Below are 9487 nucleotides of genomic sequence, written 5' to 3'. Positions count from 1 at the left end.
GGTGTGCCTTGTCAATTGTCCAAAACCTAATGGTGTGCCTTGACCATTTCAGTGCCTTGTCAGTGTGACACGAGATAAAAAAGGTTGAAAATTGCTATTCTAGATTCTTCCTTACCCTGTGAGTGAAGAGCTAATAGCTTCCCCGGAACTGCTTGCATATATTTGGAAGGAGAAAGAGGTGATGCTGATGCCATGAGGGCTTTTGGACACACAACCATGCACAGCACACAGATCAGCAATCTGTTCACACATATGCACTCATTCACACTTTCTCAACATTTGTACGGCAGCACACACAAACTGTACTGTACGTTTTAGGGGTCAGGCCCCCCCAAGTTCACTATTAAATGAATACACCCACTGTCATTGATACAAAAAGTCATGTAGGCATTTACAGACACCTGTCATGTGTGACTAGCCCAATGGATTGTGTATATTTTTTATAGCAACTGTAACCCTGCACATGCCCGATCTTGTCTGATCTTGGAAGCTAAGCAGGGTCAGGCCTGGTTAGTACTTGGATGGGAGACCGCCTGGGAATACTGGGTGCTGTAGGCTTATACCATAGTCTTTCGAGACTGAAGGTTACCAACCATCTCCCTATACTGAACACTATCTCCTGATCTTGTCTGATCTCAGAAGCTAAGCAGGGTCAGGCCTGGTTAGTACTTGGATGGGAGACCGCCTGGGAATACTGGGTGCTGTAGGCTTATACCATGATCTCGGAAGCTAAGCAGAGTCAGGCCTGATTAGTACTTGGATGGGAGACCGCCTGGGAATACCGGGTGCTGTAGGCTTATACCATAGTCTTTTGAGACTGAAGGTTGCCAACCTTTTTTGTGTGTGTATTTTGTATAAGGGGGTACATGTATGCCAGAGTACTCCTTATGCTACAAGGATGAGCTGGTGAAGATCTGTGGCAAGGAGACTGAGATAAAAATCAGTCCGGGTTTGAATTTTGTCATGATCACAATTTTGTACCAGGCAAGCCATTCCCCTTCAGCCTTAGTCTTCCCCATCTGGAGAATGGGCATAATAAAATTTACCTTACAGCGATGTAACACATTCCATCAAGATAATACATGTAAAGTACTGTGTTCTCTCTAAAGAAAAAAAAAAGCTATACAAGTTACATAGTACTGAAGACACTGGGAGAGTGTATTGCTTCAATTTCCAGAATACCAAGCAACCCAATTCCCTTGGGCCCCGCCACCAGAGGAGCACATGTTCTGTGGCAGTGACTGCTGCAATGCGCCCATAAAGCAAGCTGTGGCAGCCTGCTGACGTACGGAAACGCTGGCTGTAATGTTTAATTTAACCTCATTTTTTTCTTCTTTAAAAGGAAATGGTGACAATCCATTTACTGAACACATATTCAGGTTATTTGCAAAGGAAGTGTATACAACCTACAGCAGAAGGAGATGCTCCTGCAGTAAAGGGTGGGGGGGGGATGCTCAAACAGCAGTGGTGTCACTAGGGTTTGCATCCCCCGGTGAAGGAGGCCAGTGTGTCACCTCCATGACGGACCTCCTCCCATGCAGTGGGTGGGGCAATGCTCTGGAAAGTGGACATGGTGATGCACCATTGCTCTGCCCCCACTGTTTCCCCCCCTATATATATTGATAGAATAGAGATATTTCAACATGGTTTGTTCCATTGCATTCTGCATGAAATTACACATCATATGATATATAACATGATGGTATTATTCAAAAGTGCCAAGATTCAAAACATTTTGGCTAGTAGTGGTGTCACACACACACACACACACACACACACACACACACACACCCGTGCACGTCATCTGGTGCAGCCAGCATCACCTGCATCCACCTAGGGATGCCACTGTCAAGCAGTGTCCCCTTGAGTACAAAGAAACCCTACTAGCAGAAGCTGGAAAAAGACAGTGCCTGGTTTGTTCCTTAATGCCGGGGTGCCCAAACCCCAGCCCAGGGGCCACTTGCGGCCCTCAGGGACTCACAGTCTGACCCGCAAGGAGCCCCCAGTCTCCAATGAGCATCTGGCCCTCTGGAAACTTGCTGGAGCCCAAGCTGGCCTGACATAACTACTTTCAGTGTGAAGATGACTGTTTGATCTCTTGCATGAGCTGTGGGACAAGGGCTCCCTCCCCTGCTTGCTGTTTCATGTCTGTGATGCAGCAGTGGCCTTGAAGGAAAGGCTAGCCTTGCTTTGTGCAAGGACTTTTATTTTTGTTGGCAACCTTCAGTCTCGAAAGACTCTGGTATCGCGCTCTGAATGGTGGTTCTGGAACAGCGTCTAGTGTGGCTGAAAAGGCCAATTCGGGAGTGACAATCCCTTCCACACTGGGAGCAAGTGCAGTCTGTCCCTGGTCTGTCTCCCTGGCTATGGGCCTTCCTTCTTTGCCTCTTTGCCTCAGTCTGTTGGCCAAGTGTCTCTTCAAATGATGGATGATGGGATCCGGCCATCATCCATTCTCACGACATGACCGAGCCAACGCAGGCTCTGTCTCTGTTTCAGCATACATGCTAGGGATTTCAGCTCGTTCCAGGTCTGTGTTGTTTGGAACTTTGTCCTGCCGGGTGATGCTAAGGATGCGTCGGAGGCAGCGCATGTGGAAAGTGTTCAGTTTCCTCTCCTGTTGTGAGTGAAGAGTCCACGACTCGCTGCAGTACAGAAGTGTACTCAGGACGCAAGCTCTGTAGACCTGGATTTTGGTATATTCCATCAGCTTCTTGTTGGACCAGACTCTTTTTGTGAGTCTGGAAAACGTGGTAGCTGCTTTACTGATGCGTTTGTTTAGCTCAGTATCGAGAGAAAGAGTGTTGGAGATCGTTGAGCCAAGGTACACAAAGTCATGGACAACCTCCAGTTCATGCGCAGAGATTGTAATGCAGGGAGGTGAGTCCACATCCTGAACCATGCCCTGTGTTTTCTTCAGGCTGATCATCAGTCCAAAATCTTAGCAGGCCTTGCTAAAACGATCCATGAGCTGCTGGAGGTCTTTGGCAGAGTGGGTAGTGACAGTTGCATCGTCGGCAAAGAGGAAGTCACGCAGACATTTCAGCTGGACTTTGGACTTTGCTCTCAGTCTGGAGAGGTTGAAGAGCTTTCCGTCTGATCTGGTCCGGAGATAGATGCCTTCTGTTGCAGTTCCAAAGGCATGATTCAGCAGGACAGCGAAGAACACAGCCCTGCTTCACTCCGCTTCAGATGTCAAAGGGGTCTGATGTGGCGCCATCGAAGACAACAGTGCCCTTCATGTCCTTGTGGAAAGATCTGGTGATGCTGAGGAGCCTGGGTGGACATCCGATCTTGGGGAGAATCTTGAAGAGGCCGTCCCTGCTGACCAGGTCGAAAGCCTTTGTGACATCTATGAAGGCTATAAAGAGTGGCTGTCATTGTTCCCTGCATTTCTCCTGCAGTTGTCTAAGGGAGAATACCATATCAGTGATGGACCTGTTGGCTCGGAATCCGCACTGCGATTCTGGATAAACGCTCTGCTGAAGTCCTAAAGTGCTGCAAAGAGATCATCGTTTCTGAGCTGCATGAAATCCTCTGTCTCTGCTGGAGAGAAGGTGGAGTACCTCAAGACATGAGGGATGCAAACATCATCATGCTGTACAAGAACAAAGGCAAAAGGGGTGACTGCAACAACTACCGTGGCATCTCTCTCCTTAGCATTGTAGGAAAGTTGTTTGCCCAAGTTGCACTAAAGAGGCTCCAGGTACTTGCAGAGGACTTTTATAGGCCTTGAGCTATTGCAAGACCTTCATTCATTTATGCAAGTTCCATCTCTAATATATTCATTTATACAAATTTATTCAAATTTGAAATGTGAATTAATTTGGCCCCCGACACAGTGTCAGAGATATGATGTGGCCCTCCTGCCAAAAAGTTTGGACACACTTACTTAAGGCCAATACTTACTCCTGGTAGGTAGGCCTTCTGAGCAAGGAAGAGGATGCTATAACATAACATTTAATATCTATTTTGTCTTGATCCACAGATTCTTGCATACAGCAGAATTGCAGAATCCAGAACACTAAGGAGATACTCTTGACCATAAAACTTATGGTTGATACTGAGTGTAGACCAAAAAGTTGAATAAGTTTCTGGGTTAAGAAGAACAGCTCTGCTGGATCAGGCCAAAGACCCACTTAATTCAGCCTCCTGTTTCCCACACTGGCAGCCAGATGTCCCTGGGAAGCTGACCAGTAGGAGATGAGAACATATCTGTCTCTCCTGCCATTGGTCCCCTGAAACCAGTATTCAGAGGCAGTGGCATACCAAGGTCATCTGGTACCCAAGACCAATAAAGTTTTGACACCCCCCATACAACAAAATTATTTTCAGTAATAATCATGGCATGAAATGAATAATGGCCAGAGACAGTTAACATTTTAGTTTATTGAACTGTGTGTGTACTAACTTTGTTAGTTTGTATATTTATATTTGTACATTTATATATAACTTTATACTTCTTATATACATTATAATTACACCTGTAAACAACTGAATTTTTTTTTTAAATCAAGACTGCAGCCAGAGTCTGCATCACCACTGCCATCACCACCATCTTGGGGCAGCCTCTGACACACACACACACACCCCTGCAACCTGAACATAAGAACATAAGAGCAGCCCCACTGGATCAGGCCACAGGCCCATCTAGTCCAGCTTCCTGGATCTCACAGCGGCCCACCAAATGCCCCAGGGAGCATCCCTGATAACAAGAGTCATGCATCCTGGTGCCCTCCCTTGCATCTGACATAGCCCATTTCTAAAATCAGGAGGTTGCACATACACATCATGGCTTGTAACCCATAATGGATTTTTTCCTCCAGAAACTTGTCCAATCCTCTTTTAAAGGCATCCAGGCCAGATGCCGTCACCACATCCTGTGACAAGGAGTTCCACAGACTGACCACACGCTGAGTAAAGAAATATTTTCTTTTGTCTGTCCCAACTCTCCCAACACTCAATTTTAGTGGATGTCCCCTGGTTCTGGTGTTATGTGAACATGTAAAGAGCATCTTTCTATCCACTTTATCCTTCCCGTGCATAAATTTGTATGTCTCAATCATGTCCCCCCTCAGGCGCCTCTTTTCTAGGCTGAAGAGGCCCAAACGCCGTAGCCTTTCCTCATAAAGAAGGTGCCCCAGCCCAGCAATCATCTTAGTTGCCCTCTTTTGCACCTTTTCCATTTCGACTATATCCTTTTTGAGATGTGGCAACCAGAACTGGACACAATACTCCAGGTGTGGCCTTACCATCGATTTGTACAACGGCAAAGAGATCAGTCAAGAGATCAGCAACTTCATTCTTCAGTTCCTTAACAACTCTTGGGTGGATGCCATCAGGGCCCTGTGACTTATTGATCTTTAATTTACCTTTAATCTTTATTGATCTTATTGATCTTTAATTTATCTTTAATTTCTGAAACATCTTCTCCTTTAACATCTATCTGACTTAATTCCTTGGTCAGGAGGGGCTGTTCGGGCAGCGGTATCTGCCCGAGGTCTTCTGCCGTGAAGACAGATGCAAAGAACTCATTCAATTTCTCTGCCATCTCTAAGTCTTCTTTTATCTCCCCTTTCCCTCCCTCACCATCCAGAGGGCCAACCGCTTCTCTGGCGGGTTTCCTGCTTCTAACATATTTGAAGAAGCTTTTATTTTTCCCCTTAATGCTGCTGGCCATGTGTTCCTCATAGCCTGGTATCCAGGGCTGGCGTCCCTCCAGTCACCTGCTAACTATTTCTGTTCTGCTTTTCAGAATGTCACCATTCATATTTCATTTCAGCTCTACATCGTCTTCCATTTAATTAATTTATTTGATGATTTATCCTTTATTTTTTTAACTCAATGCAAGTTTTCAAGGGGAGAGCTATCTTAATTTCCCCTGTCCCAGGTCAGCCCATCCATGAGAGGCAGTTGCCTTAGGTGGGGAATTTTGGGGGGGAGGGGGGAACGTACCTGCTTATGCTCCAACTCCTTGGATTCAAAAAGGGTAAGGTGCGGAACAGTGTGGAAGAGAGGAGACCGCTAGCCAACTGCTCTCAGTTCCTCTTCATCTTTGTTCCCTTCTTTTTCTGGGATCTGAAGGGGGCACTATTTGGCAGACTGCCTCCGGCACCATCAAGCCTTGGGTCAACCCTAAATGTGGATGTGCATCTATAATTTGGACCATATTTCCTTTGCCTAACTAGTTGCCTATGTCTGCATCGAGGTCAATGTCTATGCCGCTGATGGATTCCACAGATTCAGTGTTCCTTGTTTATTTGGGGATGTTCCTGCAGAACCGGAGCGAGGAGAATAATCGACAAATGAGCAAACGGAATATGTTGCATTGGAACTGGGCCTGGCTGGCGCTTCCTGGCTGGAAGAGCAGAAACCAAAGCATCAGAAGGCTTAAGAGAGAAAAACGTTTTCCAAATCTTCCCTGAGCAGTCTCCAAGGAGCAGATCCATTTGAGGATGTCAAGCACTCGATTTCAAAACAACAACCAAGGATTGCAAAACTTGATTAAAAACTCCTCCTACTCAAAGTACACAGAAACCCCTATACAAAATACACAGCGGTTAACCTCACAGTAAATGCTTTCAGTGGAGTTATATGAGCCAGATTCAGATTTGATTTAAAAAATAAAAAAAAGGATGCCCAGTTTTATCGATGCCAGCTAGAAATTCTGAATCATCCAAAGGCTGAATTTCATTTTTTTTTTTTAATGGAATACTTTTAAAGTGGCTGTGGTGGTTCTAACCTATGTGGTCATGGGCCAGACAGTATAGCCTTGTGTGAAAACATGCTTGGATCAGATGCTCCATTTCAGGGGCATTGCCCAATTTTTAAAGTGGGATGAAATGATATCGGTTCTGTCCCTCATCTTAAAAAAAACAAAAACCTCAGGCAACCACCAGAGACTTGCTAATGCAATTTCAAACTAATTTTTTCTGATTTCTGTCAAGAATACCATAAAGATCTCCATTAGATGAAAAGCAACCAAAACCATTGCCAAGTGTATAGAATGATGAGGAAGAGGAAGAAGTGGCCACCCCAAGACATTCTAGCGAAGGTGAAAACCAAAAAAAACACCCGGCAAGCGCACAGCATTTGCCAGCGAAGATGAACGACACAATCCTGTGCGTGCCCGACTACTCATAAGTAAGTCCCACTTAATTTAAGGGGCTTACTCCCAGGTAATTAGGTTTAGGATTGTAGCCTATGAATTGGTTAGCCCTTGCTCGGCAATGATGCCCTGGGCACCTCAGGTTAGTCGCTCTGAGTCTCGATGACATTGCAAGGATGCTGTGAGGATCCAGTGGGGAGGAGGCCCTTATATGGCTTCTTGGAGTGGTTTTTAAAGCGTAAACGACAACAAAAAGAAATTAAAACTGAAGTGCCAAATAAATTTGTTGGCAACCTTCAGTCTCGAAAGACTGGTATCGCGCTCTGAATGGTGGTTCTGGAACAGCATCTAATGTGGCTGAAAAGGCCAATTTGGGAGTGACAATCCCTTCCACACTGGGAGCAAGTGCAGTCTGTCCCTGGTCTGTCTCCCTGGCTATGGGCCTTCCTTCTTTGCCTCGGTCTGTTGGCCAAGTGTCTCTTCAAACTGGGAAAGGCCATGCTGCACAGCCTGCCAAATAAATACTTGAGCACAAATCTATGTAAAGCCGGTTTGTTTTGTTTTTGCTTTAAAAAGAAAGCACCCCCCTCAAACAGAGACAAGGAGTACACAACCGGTGAGCACGGGTCACTCCTCAGCAATGAAACTGGCATGCACTCCTGCCCAAAGGCACATCTGAACACCGCCTTGGTTTTCAAATTTTGCCCATACCCAGCCAGGGAGACGGGCACAGGCTTGCCTGCTCCTCATTGGCCCTGCCGGGCTCAGGGGCAGGATTTGAGGGCAGGCTGGGCTGTGTCTTGCCCAGCCTGCTCAGAGTGGTCCAGCAGCTTTCCCTGCCCGCCCGCCCTTTCATCAGTCCAAGATTGGCTGGTTGCTCAATGAGGGCCTGGTAGGAATTTTTGGCTGACATGTATATTGGCCTGGTGTGTCGGGGTTTTTTTTTGGTTTTTTTTTGCCTACCCTGGACTGAGAATTATGTGGTTATGTGGTAGGTTCGGTCACTTTGGCAAGAGACGTGCGGACTGAGAATTATGCGGTTATGTGGTAGGTTCGGTCACTTTGGCAGGAGACGTGCGGGGTTGGGCAGGTAGGCTATGGTGCACAATCTGAGGTAGGCAAGGGCCAGGGGTGAGCCAGAACCGCTCCCATGATGCCTAAACGGCTCAAAGGAGGTTGGCTGGCGAGTCCCTGGTCTGGAATAGGCAAGGCCCACGCAGGGTTTTAGTTGTGGGTTGCGCCATCCAGCTGCCTCGACCCTCAGGGGTTGGTGAGGACAGGCCTGTTTAGTCCACGGACTTCGCAAGGCCTGGAATCAGATTGTACGCCCGTGGGTATCTCGGGGAAGTTTGGCGGCCAGGCCGTCTTTCCCCAAATTAGATCCCTCACGTCTAGTTGGGTTGTCAGTGCCCTGCTGTTTTTTGTGTAGCTAATTTAGTTAATAAAGTGGCCCAGTTTAATTCCAAGGCTGTGTCTGTGTGCTTATTGGCGGTGCGGGGTAAATAAATTAAAACATGGTGGTTTGTAATGAAGAAGTAAATTAATCTAGTGGACCTACACTAGACCTAGCACACTACCAAAAGGTTAAACAATGGCACAGATTCTCAAGCATCATTCCATTCTTTGGACAAAGGGGCAGCCTACGTTCTCTTAGTTCTTAAAGCAGCATGTCAAAGCTTGTGCTGTCTTACCCCACAGTGCCACCATCTTCATCACTTCTCCTCATCCTTGTCATCCTTCTACTTGCTAGATTCGAAACGGAAGTGTGGAAGTCTAGCAGACCAATCTCCAGGGATGGACACTTGAGACTCACAGACTCAAGCGGTGAAAACACATTTTCCACAACCCATGGGGACTCAAGTCATGAACATCACTGACACGGGCACTGATTCGTGACTTGGGGTATTTACCTGGAAAGAATCAGGACTCAAATTTGACTTGAGTCTGAACTCTCTTTCGTTTGTGTGTGCTGGCTTACTTTTTTTCCCCCCTTCTTTGCTTCTGTGTCACTCCCAAAGACCTCAAGCTGACCTTCAGACTGACAGTAGCAGCAGCAATGGTGGGAGAGGGGCAGGTGGTTCCAGGAGGTGGGGCTGGGTGAGGGTCTAGGGCGGAAAGTTTAGGATTTTTTTTCCTCAAGGACTTGACTTGTTTCTCGAAATGACTCGGGACTCAAGTCAAAATGACTCAAAATTTTCCATGAGTCAAGTCATGACAGCACAGGCTATGACATGTGACTCGACCCAAGTCATGGAGTCACTGACAGGACTCACCTTGAGACTCAGTGCTGTGACTCCATCCCTGCCTCTCCTCCACACTTTTCTGCTCCTCCTCCTCTTCCTTTTTGAATCTGGGAAGCAAGCAGAAGCGGAATAATAG

General features: G+C 46.6%; 1 pseudogene; it reads left to right on the top strand.

Moving 5' to 3' along the window:
• Window positions 1–438: 438 nt before the first annotated feature.
• On the top strand, window positions 439–558 carry LOC136663433 (5S ribosomal RNA; annotated as a pseudogene).
• The last annotated feature ends 8929 nt before the right edge of the window (window positions 559–9487 follow it).

The sequence above is a fragment of the Tiliqua scincoides genome, chromosome 12, assembly GCF_035046505.1.
Source record: "Tiliqua scincoides isolate rTilSci1 chromosome 12, rTilSci1.hap2, whole genome shotgun sequence".
Classification (NCBI taxonomy): Eukaryota; Metazoa; Chordata; class Lepidosauria; order Squamata; family Scincidae; genus Tiliqua; species Tiliqua scincoides.
The sequence above is the reverse complement of the archived record's forward strand: the minus strand, read 5'-3'. Positions and strand labels throughout refer to the sequence as shown.